The sequence below is a fragment of the Panulirus ornatus genome, chromosome 44 (assembly GCF_036320965.1).
Source record: "Panulirus ornatus isolate Po-2019 chromosome 44, ASM3632096v1, whole genome shotgun sequence".
Taxonomy (NCBI): domain Eukaryota; kingdom Metazoa; phylum Arthropoda; class Malacostraca; order Decapoda; family Palinuridae; genus Panulirus; species Panulirus ornatus.
Window position 1 is genome coordinate 10,703,096 of NC_092267.1, and position 16,677 is coordinate 10,719,772.

Sequence of the window (16,677 nt, forward strand, 5' to 3'; positions counted from 1 at the left end):
TCATGTTATCAGGTGTCGTTGATGATGGATTAATCATGTTATCAGGTGTCGTTGATGAAGGATTAATCATGTTATCAGGTGTCGTTGATGATGGATTAATCATGTTATCAGGTGTCGTTGATGAAGGATTAATCATGTTATCAGGTGTCGTTGATGAAGGATTAATCATGTTATCAGGCGTCGTTGATGAAGGATTAATCATGTTATCAGGTGTCGTTGATGAAGGATTAATCATGTTATCAGGTGTCGTTGATGAAGGATTAATCATGTTATCAGGTGTCGTTGATGAAGGATTAATCATGTTATCAGGTGTCGTTGATGAAGGATTAATCATGTTATCAGGTGTCGTTGATGAAGGATTAATCATGTTATCAGGCGTCGTTGATGAAGGATTAATCATGTTATCAGGTGTCGTTGATGAAGGATTAATCATGTTATCAGGTGTCGTTGATGAAGGATTAATCATGTTATCAATGTATTCATTTGTACTTCACAGGTTTTCCTACAGAATGAGTCACAAGTCTGGAGTGGTCGTAACATAATTCATTGTGATATTCAAACCAGATTTACGATAAGATGAGCACGAAATCCTGAATAATCTGTTAACACAGAGGCAACCGAACGGTAACATGACGACTATAACAGTACTGTTGGCCGAGTCTGAAGGAGGCTTCTGTTGCCCAGACTGGCCGTCGGGGGCTTCTGTTGCCCAGACTGGTCACCAGGGGCTTCTGTTGCCCAGACTGGCCGTCAGGGGCTTCTGTTGCCCAGACTGGCCGCCAGGGGCTTCTGTTGCCCAGACTGGCCGCCAGGGCTTCTGTTGCTGTGGCTGACCAAATGATATTTAATCTGCTTCATTCCTGAAATCTTTCTTTCGTTCAGCATACACAGAAACCGTTGTAGTGATGGACTCCCAGATCAGATGTGGGACTCCCAGATCAGAAGTGGGTTTCCCAGATCAGAACGGGACTCCCAGATCAGAAGTGGGACTCCCAGATCAGAAGTGGGTTTCCCAGATCAGAACGGGACTCCCAGATCAGAAGTGGGACTCCCAGAATAGACAACGAGGCTCCCAGTTTAGGAACTGGGACTTCCAAATCCCATCACTTGAAGAAGATTATGGTAATCCCAGTCATGGTGGGGGTTGGGATTACTGCCATTATTGTGTGTTAATCTGTTGGCTCATAAATCGTGGTAGCACTTGTGTGGCCATCAGCGCTCAGTGATGCCTCGGGACACACACACAAACTCTAATTAATTTGCTGCCCGACGCTTTGATACGATTGTCCTGCCTCCCCCCCGGACCATAGGGGCCCATCATCCGTCGCAACCATGGTCGCAGCTCTCCAACATATAGGGAGAATATCGCGCCTACGATCGATGTCTATTATGGGCGTGTGTAGCGTGAAGGATTAATTGTAAGACTGGTGTTTGATGCTCATCGGGACGTGTAATGCAGGAACACGTCCTTGAGCTGACGTTTCGGTAAACCATCGTCTTCACATCGTCCATAACGTACAACTTCATCGAGTAGATTTCTTCCTTAATGAGAATGAAATGGAAAAATAACTCCAATAAAATGTGGAATCCGTATGATTAGTTTGGAGGGATCTAGAGGGAGACCTTACGCATTTTGGTCACTTTTGATCCGATTCGTACTGGGTCGGATCGGCACGTGGCAGCAATATCGTAGCTGACGCGAGCGTGTGCGGGACGCACGTGCGGAGGGACGGATCCCTTTAATTTGACGTCAACTCGATCATTTGTTTCCTAACGACAGTTCATGGTACTTGGTATTCATCAGTGGCCGACTTCCCTCTCACCAAGCCTTCTTCTATATTCCTAACTTTCCAGTCTATAATCTCCGTTTATCTATAGCTCTTTGTCCCGTCTTTTTTCCTCTGTATGATCGTCGATCCATTTAGCTATCTATCTGGTTTGGGATCTAATTTTCTATGAATTTCTATGTTGATATTGTTCATACCTGTTGTGCAGGAAATTACTTAACCCCTGGAGCAAGATGCTGCGATCCATGAGCACGATAGTACGACCCTAGAGCACAGCAGTACGACCCTAGACTAGCCTCTGACCTGATCCTAAGGGGTTGGGTTAGAGGCAGTCCACCATAGCGAAGCGTCGTACCGCGGGTGCTGGTGCAGGTGCAGGAAGTGAGGCAGGTTTCATGGGGAAACTGCGTATGTGTCGGATCTCATGGAGCTTCTGTAGGATGGAGTAAGCGTTGGCAAGTTCCAAAATTAGTAAGTGACTATCCTTTGTGCTACAGGAGGGCGTGACCGTAGATCATGTAGCTCAAGCTACTTCTTGTGACAGGTGTTGGTGATGCCCTACGTGAGTCTTGTCGAAGAGCAGGAGTCATACTCCTTGGGATGAGGTACCAGGGAATCCTTGCAGGAGACTGATAAACCAGGAGTCACATGGTGGACGTTTCCAGACACTGGGTAGGTCTCGGTGTCAAAGAGCCAGTGAAGTACTTGATCCTCACAGATGAGTGATGGAGGAATACTGACCTGCAGCAAATGCCAGAACTCTCCACCTATTACAGGTAAATGGCGATCATGTGAGGTCACACGAGGTTACTGTCAGGCCAGCCCAGGTATAGTTACTTCTCGTAATGCTGCTGCCAGGAGATAAGCGAGGTAGACTGTGATCGTCGTTATAAGAAAGGTCCCGAAGTGATATAAACCATTACTGAATAACAAAGAAAATGTGAATGAAAAAAGGATATCATTCAACCTTAATATTCATTACTTCTCTTACTTTATAAGTTTCACACTCTTGTACTTTCCTTCACCGTTCATTAAATACTTTTCCTCACCACACTCATCCACCACACCCTTCCTCACCACACTCATCCACCACACCTTCCCTCACCACACTCATGCACCACACCCTCCCTCACCACACTCATACACCACACCTTCCCTCACCTCACTCATACACCACACCTTCCCTCACCACACTCATACACCACACCTTCCCTCACCACACTCATGCACCACACCCTCCCTCACCACACTCATACACCACACCCTCCCTCACCACACTCATACACCACACCTTCCCTCACCTCACTCATACACCACACCTTCCCTCACCACACTCATACACCACACCTTCCCTCACCTCACTCATCCACCACACCTTCCCTCACCACACTCACTAGGGCCATGATCGGGTGCCAGACTTGCCGTAAACGACGCGTGGCTCTTAATGATCGTTTCTGTGTCGCTCCCGCCGTCACTTGCCTCACCCGACCAACGTGTCGTGCTCTGCCACACGACACGTATTGATCATAGTTTTATCTCAGTAAACGATCTCTTCATCGCTTGAGTAGCACGACCAATTCCCTGAGAAGTGACGTGAGGAGGACCACCTGAGTCCCTGAGGAAGATCATGACTGAGGAGAACGACATAACTGCCTGATGAAGACGACTTAACTATAGGATGGCAACGACTTGACCTAACCTAACCTGCACGATCTTCACCACTCTATAACCCGTATGATGTTCACCATTCTGTAAGCTGTATGATATTCACTTCTTTATATCCCGTATAATATTCATCATTCTATAGCCTGTATAATATACACCTCACTAAAATGATATTCATAACTCTATAACCTGTAAAATCTCAGTTATGTAAAACAGGAATAACTGTTCAGAGTTGGACAAACTATAAGACTGGTTGACCTATTGAACAATAAATATCTTATTCAAGACAGGAAAATATATCTAACAGTGGATGACCGACCTATTTAGTATTAGATAACTTGTTGAATACTGCTCATTTAAGACTGCAAGATCTACTTATCACATATATATATATATATATATATATATATATATATATATATATATATATATATATATATATATATATATATAGTCACAGTAAATGTTTTCACTTATTCTTATTTTTTTCCAGAGTGGGCAGCTCGAAGAGTTCCCTCCTCCCTTTGTAGGCCATTCCATTCAAGTCTGGTGTCATTCTTGGTGCATTCCTCTTGACCATTTCCAGCACTTCTGTGGCTCCTCATGTGAAGAGACCAGACTGTTGTGGTACATTCCAGTTTAGAGCGAATGTACCTCGTGAATGTCCCCACAGATATCTTACTCTTCGTGTACACGAGGGAAGTTTTGATACTGACTAGGTAAGCGTTGAGTTTCACACGTTCCTTCTCACGTGATGTTCTGGTGATGATCTGCCACGATGTTGTCTGCTTGGTCCCTCGCTGGACAACTGTACGTCGTTCCTCCTCCTCTGTCTGATGTCCACCTTTCCTTCATGACTGCATTTTCCAGAGTCAGATTTCATGAGCCATATGTCCAGCCACTGTTGCATCTTGGTTAGGTCTCTTTATAATATCGTACAGTCCATATTACTTCGCATTTCCATCATACTTGTAACATCATCAGGAAATATACTTCAAGTACGAGTACAACTCTGCTGGTGAATTATTTACGTAGATTAGAAATAGTCACAACCCCAGCACTGACCTCTGGGTACTTCACTTGTAACCTTCTTAGCTCTCAGGGTCAGCGCTATAAGCACATGTGGAGATTTGATTAACATTTTCATTTATTTTTTCATATTTTGTTTTCCTTTTTCACAAAAGGCGGTCAAGCTTGAGGCGCGTCTCGCCCGTGCCATGACGGACACTACAAAAAGAAATTTAACATTGGTTACTGTGTTTGCTCCTGAATGACCACCTCCCTCGCACTGGTGGACCATTAAACGTCAGATGAGCCATTCATCACTGGATGACATTTAACACAACGTGAACTGCTCAACATTCATTGGCAACCCGAACAAATATTCTTACGTGATTTCGCTTACAAGACCGACCTCTGCCCAGCATGTGTGACGTCCGTCACGACGAATTTGTTGGTGATACACAGAATTTTACCATGAACGAATCATCAAATGAAGAAAAGAACAGAGAGAGAGAGAGAGAGAGAGAGAGAGAGAGAGAGAGAGAGAGAGAGAGAGAGAGAGAGAGCGCAGGGTTGAGGCGGGCTGGTCTGAGGAACGCCTGGTATGTGGCACCCACGACTCCTGAAATCAAAGTAGCAGGGAAGAACGCGACATAAACTTAATAAAACGCGACCCTGAGGCAGCAATGTTGATGGGGGGAAGAATGGGCAGTTGTTGGGTGAATCACGCGATGGGGAGAGTAAATGGGAAGTTGCTGGGGTGGAGGGTGATGGCAAATTGATCCATAGAGGGAGAAATGGAGTTTTTGTGTTCGAGTGAGGCAGAAATTAATTTCATTGATTTATCAAACATATGGTTATAAATGAACATCATTATGTGTAAGAAATGACTGCGGCTTCCACACCTGGCTGTTCCAAATACTATGAATAACTTAAGTTGTTAGAAAAAGTTAACTCAAGGTTGAGTGCTTTGTAACAATACAATTGTTATTTTTTTCTGTACTGTTGGTCCTGTTAAAGTTATCTTTATGTGGCTTGAGATGTAATCATAATAAACGAAGAATGACGTGGGCAAAATGTGGCTAGAGACTAAACGTTCATGTTATATGCCATTAAACTTTATATGTACATTCACATTGTATATATAAATCGTCTTTTGAGAGGCTGTATCATAGTAAGTCCAATCTCCTCAGAGCACTTCTTGGTTCACAGTAGTCCATCATTTCCTTGCTAATGTAAGCAGCGCAGTCATGGAACTATAGGAGTTCTTGGAAAAGAGTCTTGCAGTAATTCCAAGACGCTTTTAAAAAGGGGATCCATGTGTACCTGTGTTTTCTAGACGTGAAAACAGACATGGTTGTATACATCGAGACAAACGTGTTACATACACTGTCGTCATGTAGTGTCACACACAAACACACACAGGTGAATCGTTCTTCACATGTTTGGTAGAAAGTGAATTAAATATCTGCCGTAATTCGGATTCTCCAAGTGAAGCTGGTACGTATACCCCGGAGTGCGCTGTCTGGTGAGTCCTGCCTGATGACCAAGGGCAGGAACCCGTGCAGTGGTTGGGGAATGAACAGAACCTCACACTTGTTCACCACGAGGGTTAAACTCTAACAGGGGGACCTGTTCACCTGGTGGAGAGCCTGAAGGAACGCACATCTGTTCTCTCAAGGGGAGCAGCACCAGCTGGGAGCTGTTCCCTCACGTGAATGTCTAGACTTGCTCCAGCTGTGTTCAGCTTCTGCGGTGTTCGCTTATGAAGCGAGTGAGATGGGAATATTACTTACTGGATTATGTTCTATATGGAAGAGATTTAATGTAGACTTTGGTATGTCACGAGAACCTTGTATTATTGTTCAGTTTTTGGTCTACGAGGAGATGGTCGTCTGGCCGAATGGTATAGTTCAGTAGTTTAACTCTGGGTGGAAAGATCAAGTGATTATTAGGTGGTTTACTTTGGGGTAGTAACAAAGTGGGTAGCAGCTTAGTGGGTGAGCTCAGGGCTGTAAAATGGACTTCGTCACAGCAGAGCTGATCTCATGCTGACCATCACACTGCTGTTCGTGTTCAGTATAGCCAGCTGGAGCTGACTCCGGAAAGGAGAGATGAGGTGACCAGGGTACACAGAGACGCCAGCCACGCTCTCTTCTCGTGCGTGGATTTCTTGGTTGCAGCGGGCCGCTGTGATGTGGGTGCTGGATCTTGATCTTGTGCTGGCATTAGGTCGGGCATGTCACACTACTTCATTACGTCGTAGGTCCGGTAATGGATGAAGTACCCGGTGATCACTGCTCCAGGTAGGCCTGGCCAGAGGGTACGGCCAAGACAGGCCATTGGTAGACTTCATCATGTCTTGCAGGGACCTTCGTGTCTAGATCGTCCATGTTACAGCTGCTGGAGGATAGTTAATATCTGTAGTTGTCTGATAACGAGCGAGATAAGGAAGAGAATTGGCACGTAAAACTGGGTAGAGAACAGAGGAGAGAGAAGTAACTCAGGAGAGAATGAGGGAAGGAGAGTTCGTGAGGAGAGGGGAGGGTAGGAAAAAAGGGAATTAGGTGAGGGGAGAGTTATGCGAGAGGAGAGAGAGAGAGAGAGAGAGAGAGAGAGAGAGAGAGAGAGAGAGAGAGAGAGAGAGAGAGAGAGAGAGAGAGAGAGAGAGAGGGTGGGGGTGAGTGTGGCAGGGAGAGGAGTCGTGGAGGATCAGTCAGTATAGAATGACCTCCCGGCCGACGCTGCCACCACACACACCACCCGCTACTGTTACTGTCGGCGCCGGAAACCTCTACCACACTCTACCTACCACACTCTACCTACCACACTCTGCCTACCACACTCTACCTACAACACTCTACCTAACATACTCTGCCTACCACACTCTACCTACAACACTCTACCTAACATACTCTACCTACCTTACTCTACCTACCACACTCTACCTAACATACTCTACCTACCACACTCTACCTACCACACTCTACCTAACATACTCTACCTACCACACTCTACCTACCATACTTTACTTAACACACTCTACCTACCTTACTCTACCTACCCTACTCTACCTAACATACTCTACCTACCACACTCTACCTACCATACTTTACTTAACACACTCTACCTACCTTACTCTACCTACCATACTCTACCTAACATACTCTACCTAACATACTCTACCTACCACACTCTACCTACAACACTCTACCTAACATACTCTACCTACCACACTCTACCTACCATACTTTGCTTAACACACTCTACCTACCTTACTCTACCTACCATACTCTACCTACCATACTCTACCTAACACACTCTACCTACCACACTCTACCTAACATACTCTAGCACAATCTAATCTGCTATTCTCTAACATAATCTTCTCTACTCCATCCTACTTTAACACTACCGTACTCTGCTACCACAATAACTGCTAAATTCTTCCTTTACTCCCATGTGTACACCATCACTGACCTCGCCCCACTACACTGTTCGCTGGATAACACACACAAAGGAATGCAAACTACAACTACCCACTTGGTCAGGACGAGGTTGTTTGTGGTAGTGGAGGGTATCAACAACCCTTGGATGACTGTGGTAAAAGAAGAAAGACCGTACACAGAGTAACATGTGGTACATGACAGTACACTCTCGTCCACACTACCACAATGGCCTCTACCACCATTCTGGCTCACCATACTCCACATTTCTCTCTACCACATTCTGCCGCTACCTTCCACCTACCACAGCTCCTCCACCTGGCTCCTCTGTATCACACTACATACCTCTCAGCCAACCATCCACCCTTCCCCCTAGCTGCCTCGACCGCTCACGTAAACCTTATCAGTATTTTGTAAATGTGTGTGTGTGTGTGTGTGTGTGTGTGTGTGTGTGTGTGTGTGTGTGTGTGTGTCATACTAGTATAGCTGTGTCTGTTTTCACTTCGGAGTGTCCTTGACCACTTGATTAAAGACTAACAAATCGGTAAATGATGGTGATTGATGCAACATACACTTCACCCCGTACCTGGGCTCCCTCCTACGGAGCGTTTGGCCTGGTAAATCGGGCGAGGGAATGTACCTTGATAATCACTAGTGACCTGAGACTAGCTCTAACTAGTGGAGAAAACCTCTTCTTAACTAGCAGTGACATTGGCGCTACCACCAGTGATTTGCGTGAGGGGATGGAGGCAAATGGTATAATATCATTAACAAGATTTTCTTTATATTCTTAATAGCTGTGTGACCTTCTCAGGTTGCCCGGGCCACGGCTCACTTACTGCAAAAAACAGCTGTGAAGGACAAGTGAAGATCGCGCTGTGAGGCCCCTGGGCCGTTCATTCATAAACTCTCCAGGGAAACTGTACGAGCTAGGATGATCAGTTATGGGATTAGATTCACTGGCTTTATGTGTCTGTGGAAGATTTATGGTGCAGGGATATATCAAGCTGTTGAGTGCAGCGTCCAGTTAGGTGTGGAACTTGACGACTGTGATGAAGTCATGGAAGGAGACAATCATGGTGGCCCGCTGGAGACACGGGAGACATTGCTTCTCATATCTCGTCTTTGTCTTCGACAGCACCGACTAGGCCTGGTCTTGGCTTCGTCGCCCGAATCCTTCGAATTTCCCAGGTCACATGTCGTGGTCCAGGACGTCCAGAGGAGCCTTTCCTCACCCATCTCGGTCTCCTCCTGGAGTCCAGTATCGTAGTGAGGTCATGTGACAGCGCCACAGCATCACCCACCTGACTCACTGGTCCAACGTAATGAAATGTTTCGTTTCTGTTTTTCTACATCAAATATCATAATGATATTGACTGTTACTTACATAACCTCACTGATGATGATGATGATGATGATGATGATGATGATGGTGATGATGATGATGATGATGGTGATGATGATGATGATGATGATGATAGGATACGAGCGGTGATGATGTAATGGTTAACGCTGTTGACAACCTGGTTCGAATCCTGTGCTCGGCCGTCGTCCCACAGTCCATTTCGGAGGTTGACCCACAGGTCCTGCCTCACATGGGAGATCTGCGAAAGGGGACTCTCTCTCTCTCTCTCTCTCTCTCTCTCTCTCTCTCTCTCTCTCTCTCTCTCTCTCTCTCTCTCTCTCTCTCTGCAGTTGAGAGAAAAATTATAGTAGTGAACCAAAACTAATGATAACTAGACAGAAGGCTAAACAGAAAATCACTTGAGAGTGACAAAGTTGAGTGATCTCAAAAGTGACAGGTCTGTGTGAGGGTTATAATAGTTTAACAAACCGAATCCCCGATATCGAACCAGTGTAAGTGAATACAACGTTCAAGAAATAAAGGAGCAAGAGCGCCAGTGCGTAATAAAGATGGTAGTAAAAATAGCAGGTGTTGGGGACGTGGGAGGACTTTACCGCTACAAAGGAGTTGTGTCTCTGACTCTTTGTAAACAAAGCAGTGATGCCCAGGCTAGGGCGGCACCCCAGGCCTACCACATAGGCCTACCGCTACGCTCCCTATGCCGGCGGAACACAGGGCAGGAACTACAGTCGTGGGATAAAGGTTTTTAAACTGCTGGTGACAATTTATGGTATTCTTCCGCGTTCTGGGTGAGAGGGAGCCATGTTTACCCTAGTGTATGCAGGAACTGCGGCACAAGTATACCATCCTGCTGGATGCTGCCTCCTCTACCACACGCTGACGTTTAGTGTACTCATTTGTTCATTATTACCTCAGGACCACGTCTTAAGAAAGGATCCTGGTGTTATCCAGGACTTCCTTTCCAGGGCTTCTGGACCAAGACTGCGCTGCTTTCAGTAGCAGAGAAATAGTGGACTCCTATATTGATGAGACCCTACCAGCAGTGATACAACCTCGCTAAAGGTGAATTTTCACTCTCACTGTAACCAACCTCAAGCATGCCGAGTCTGGTAACACGAGTTGATTTATATATATATATATATATATATATATATATATATATATATATATATATATATATATATATATATATATATATATTGGAGGTGGAAAGATGGAGTGAAAAAGATTTTGTGTGATCGGGGCCTGAACATGCAGGAGGGTGAAAGGAGGGCAAGGAATAGAGTGAATTGGAGCGATGTGGTATACCGGGGTTGACGTGCTGTCAGTGGATTGAATCAGGGCATGTGAAGCGTCTGGGGTAAACCATGGAAAGCTGTGTAGGTATGTATATTTGCGTGTGTGGACGTATGTATATACATGTGTATGGGGGTGGGTTGGGCCATTTCTTTCGTCTGTTTCCTTGCGCTACCTCGCAAACGCGGGAGACAGCGAAAAAAAAAATATATATATATGTAGTTACAGCCATCTCTCTGTTTTTTTCTCTCTCTCTGGGCACATCATCGCCTACATGACCCATCCCTCCACTTCATCTCATCACAATCACATATCTTCTAGTGTTCATCTCTCAGCGTCCGACTCATCTGCTTGCTTCATCTCCCTGGCTCTCCACACCCCTCTCCATCAACCACTGAGAAGGGAGGGAGTGAGTGAGGGAGGAAGAAGGGTGACATCTTCCTCCTTCATTTCATGGGAAAATTTATACTCCCCGCCCCATTGACGCGGTGAGCAATTCTTTTTGTCAAAACTACCACACCCACTCTGCCGGTAATGAAGGTGGGTAGGACGGGGCAACACGCCGCCTACCGGAAGGTTCATCCTCCCTACCTACTGCCTCTGGAACGTTGCCTCTATGGCACATGTGGCTTGACAGTGTGTTCATCACATCCGGTGGATCTTACTCAGATGGACTCTTACCCGTCCAGAGAGATCAGCACCCCAGTCATCCCCACGTCAACCAAGTCATCCCCACGTCAACCAAGTCATCCCCACGTCAACCAAGTCATCCCCACGTCAACCAAGTCATCGGCAGGCCAACAGGTCATCCCTGAGCCAACTCAACCATCTCTCCCTCTCCTGGTTTTCGGAGGAGAAACAGATGAGCAAGTACAGGCACAAGGTCAGATAACACTCCTTCAAAACACGCGAGGGGATGACATCTGGTCCTTAGCCTTTGCCTGTGGCCAGGGGCAGGGATGCTCTGACTGTGCGGGAGACACCACTGCGAGGATTAGCAAGAGAAGCATCAGTGGAGGAGGGAAAGTTAGAGTCATCCGAGGGAGAGTTACAGGAGAGCAAAGAATCATAACGCAAACGGAAGGAAACGATAGTACGACCAAAGTTGTTAGAGATGCCTTTGGCCAAAGACCAGAAGAACGTCTAAGTGGAAGAAGAGGAGAGATTGTCACACTTTCTATTGACAAAGGAAGGATTCAACTTATGAATATCATATTTGTAATGATATCTGGCAGATATGAAAGCTGAATGCGAGGCGAAGAGATTTTTCAGGGTCCGATGTACCAGATCCCTCGCCTGAACGACTTCAGAGCAGGAATGAGTGAGCCACGACGGGTTGGCCGTAGACGTGGTCTTAGATGAAGACGAGACATTCCTCCGCTGTACGTTCAGCAGAGACAGAAGCATCGCCCGAAGAGACACGGCAATCTTTCCATGTGAGAGAAACTGAATTCCCTGATGGTAGTTCAGACGACGCTGTTACAGTGCAAATATTGTCGTGAAGACCGTGTAGAGGATGAGGTAGAGGAGGCGGTGCAACGAGTACAGACGATCCTTACAAGTTTGGTCAAGTGAGGATGTCGAGGAGGATAACACGGTGCAGCAAACATGTCCTGAGTGTTAGTTGTGTCGTTGACAACTTCATCTAGATGAATTGTGTCTCCCTCGTATATATATATATGTATATATATATATATATATATATATATATATATATATATATATATATATATATATATATATATATATATATATGACTGTAAGTATGTACGTTTTTAGTAGCTGTATACATTTGATTTTACAGATGTCTGTGCACACACGTGGCTACCTGGGTATCTGTGCCTCACATGTGCCAAACGAGACACATATGTAAGAGCGAGTGGGCGAGTGTAGACACATGGCGTCATGCTGTCACTCTGAGATCTGTCTTGAGCATAAACTTCAGCGGGTCGTGTATGCATTACCAGGCCTCTCCCGCCGCGCAGCTGCGCCACCGCCCCAGTGATTTAGTGAGGCCAGACACCATCCTGGCCCGGGACGCTCCTACGTCACCTCAAGTACACAACCCGACACATCTGAGAGCTGCCTTATTTACGGGTCAGGACGGGACAACATAATCTCTAAATCTATGCAAATTATCATGAGAAAGACCATAATATATAATGACTGCTTTATTAACATACTTCCATTTGTCAGCTTTTTGTTCAAGATCTTCCCGTGGGTAAAGCTTTAGAGCCGACATTAATGGCCTCCCGCTCGACAAATTGGACGATATCGTGATGGTCAGGGAGAAGTTATTGCCCCTCGCCTCCCCCGACGTAAGGGGCCACGGCCGGTACTGAGCGATGGCAACGTCGTTTACAAAGTAAAATAAAGAAATTTACACATCCACAAACGTCGACTGTACTCAGGGAGGCATTAGTCGTGAGGCTCGTTATGTTGTATGGTTCATGTGAGGTTGTATTGCTGTAGGGTCGTTACTGGTGGTTCATGTGAGTTTGTACTGCTGTAGGGTCGTTACTAGTGGCTCATTTGAGGTTGTACTGCTGTAGGGTCGTTACTGGTGGCTCATGTGAGGTTGTACTGCTGTAGGGTCGTTACTAGTGGCTCATGTGAGGTTGTACTGCTGTAGGGTCGTCACTGGTGGTTCACGTGAGGTTGTACTGCTGTAGGGTCGTTACTGGTAGGTGGTTCATGCACTTGTCTTACTAGTGTTGATGTGGTCAGCGTCTCCATCATCAGTGCTCACGTTGGGAAGAACCAGTGATCCTGGGAGGATGATCACACACCTCGTTAACCACACGATCATTATCCTTCCTTGTACGACCTAGAACAAGTCATCATCATCACAGATTCATGATAATTGGCCAGGCTTCCCCGGCGAGCGTGGGTGGGCTGTACACCTCCCAGACATCGTCTCTTCCTTCCTGTCCCTCACCAATGGCGTCTCAATGGACAGTCCCCTCCGGGGTCTTCAGTCAGCCAAGCCTCCAGCTCTGTCCCACCCACTACCGTCTCATTAAACCCCCAGCTCCCCTCCCTCACCCTCCCCTCCAAGCGTCACTGTGAACAGTGAACTCATCTGGAAGGAACACACGAAGGTCATCATGGAACCTCCAGCCATCTTCCCAACGTTCTTCGTGAACCTGACGTACGTGGACTCCCACAACCCGAGTCCCTCCATACAACTTTTATCTTTCTAAAACTTCAACTTAGAGAAAACACAGGAAAGGAAAAACTAAGATCAAAATATATAAGATTAAGAGAACGTGACAAAAATAAACAAACTTTAGGAGCATCATCCACAAGACTGTTTAACCGCAAACATATAAATAATAATCCAGTTATCTTTGATGATCTTCCCAGCGACCAGCGTGACTGTCACAGTTTCTGGCTGTGACTCTGGCCTCTGCCAACCACGTCTGGCGAATAATGTCGCCAGAAAAACTTAATGTCTTACTTCCTATGGTACAGCGCCTCGTTAACGGGGTCAAGGAGGTATAGTGTCTCGCTAACGAAGTTAACAGATGGAGGGAAGAGTGATGAAATGTGTTGTTATTATTATTGATGATGTTCTTCATACAATATTGGTGAACGAACGAGCAAGACGAGAACTTCGACGTTAGTGGCGAGAGAACACACACACACACACACACGCACACACACACACACAATATAAACGGGTGATCTACCTACCCTCAACCCACGATAGCTTCAGCCTTCCTCCTCCCCTCCCCCCCTCCCACCTGCACAGCGAGGGTACTCAGGCAGAGGTCTCCCCCTCTCCCCTTCGCCTCAGACGACCCGTCCACAAGCATAACACTGGCAGTATCTGGCCATCGGCTTCCTCTACCGTTATCAACAGTCTTGGCCCAGCCGTTAACGGTGACAACCCTGACGATATATTGCCTTCCTGTTAGCAGGTCGTCAGGGGAGAGTAGCAGGTCGTCAGGGGGAGGAGCAGGTCGTCAGGGGAGAGAATGAGAGGAGCAGGTCGTCAGGGGAGAGAGGGGGAGGAAAGGGTTATTAAATGAGAGTCAGAACTTATTATGGGAGAGGTAGAGAGTGATGTGAGAGGGGGAGACTTCTTTAGAGGTAAGACGGGGGTTATTACAGGAGGGGGAGACGCTATCTGACGTAGTGGAAGTATTCATTAAGGTACTGGAGTGTGGCCAGCCCCATGTGAGGCGTATGGTTGGTGCTCTCTACTTCTGAGGCGTCTAACTCTGGAGGTCCTTCTATATGACAGTGGACACGCGTGGGGGGTTGGGTGAAGGAGGATGGATGGCCCCAGGGTTGGGTGAAGGAGGATGGATGGCCCCAGGGTTGGGTGAAGGAGGATGGATGGCCCCAGGGTTGGGAGAACCTTGTGTCAAAATTTTTGGTTCTCTGGAAAGTGACTTCATCTATATTGTTGTTGTTGTAGGGAATGGTGGAGTGGTAGTGTCTCCAACACCACTAACACCAGCACCAATATCACCAACATAGCCGTCACCATCATGACCAACACCACCAACATCACCACCACATCACCAACACCACCAACATCACCACCACATCACCAACATCACCACCATTATCACCATCATGATTTGCCTGGTTGACAATACACCAGCATCACCTGACGTCGCTCCTTGTAACCACTCAGTGACCATGTGTTTAGAGGCGGCAGCTCAACGTCTACGAGTACGGCATCTTGACCATGATGGCCACGAGAGCGTCACCAGAGCTCGGGGGAAGACAGTGCTAGTACCATGAAGGATGCCTGCCATACACGTGGAGTCAGGCTGAGATGACAGTGAGGATGATAGTGAGTTTCTGTGGAGGGTGTCATAAAGCTGTCATGACAAGAGAGGGTCGTAGTGCACATCGACCATCACGACACTGACTACACTATTGTTTCTTGCCCCAGGGGGTCAGGTTGAGATCGATGGCTGCCACTCACGGCTGAGGCAACTTAGCTCTGCCATTATTTGCCGTCAGCAGGAGCTGTGTGCCTCAGCACTGGGGACACACTGGACCTGACACAGTGATGCTTACATGTCCAGACTTGGCAAATGTTTCTGTGCTGGAACTACGACAGGAAGATGGAGTGAAAGATACAGTGGGACGCACGAGACACGTGAGATGACAGGAGCAAACACTGGCACAACACTTGACGCTTCTGGTTTCCATAAACTGGAGGTAAAAAAGTCAGAGTATCAGTAACGGGGCAGATAATGGCTGATGGGGAGATAAGGCGTAAGTACGAGTGGTCTTTCCCCATGGCGGGGAGGGGAGAGGAAACGCTAGAGACCAGATGGGCGTAAACCACCAGTCTGAGGGGAAACAGGAGTCAAAGGTTGTCAAGGGTGAGAGTGAGGGTAGACTGGGAGTGGGGAAGGAGAGGGGAAGTAAGAGTGAGAGGGAGAATCTATTCAAAGGAAAGGTTAGAGGTGAGAGGGTTTGTGGTGAGAGGAAGAGGGAGACGAATGACTTCAACTGAATTGTAAGGGAAGAAAGTGTTTATCGAAGTGGAAGGAAAAGATTGGTAGCAATCAACTTAATAGAGAGAGGACTGGTTCTTGATAGACTGCACATAAGAGGCGAGGTCTCTGTACGATAGGGAAATATAACATTTCATTTGTTATCTTTTCACCTCTCGGGAAAGATAACGCTTATCCAACTGAAAAGGAAAAACGGAGTCCCTGGTAACGTGGGTGGTAGGATGTGGTCCCTCCTACACCGAAGTGTAAAGTCCAGGACAGCGATCACCTTGGGATGGTGGAACCTGAGGTCTTCGTGTGACTGGTAAGGGGAGCTGGGGTCCTCTACACACGTGAAGGGAGACGAAGAACCTTCATTAAACTGGAAGAAAGAAGAGGAATCCCTGTTACGTGAGAAGGGAGAGGTGGGAGGGAAGCAGTAAAGTGAATTAAACGGAAGGAAATTTGAAGTTGTGAGAGAACTTGGTAAACGGTAGGGGTATATATATATATATATATATATATATATATATATATATATATATATATATATATATATATATATATATATATATATATATTTTCTTTTCTTTCAAACTATTCGCCATTTCCCGCATTAGCGAGGTAGCGTTAAGAACAGAGGACTGGGC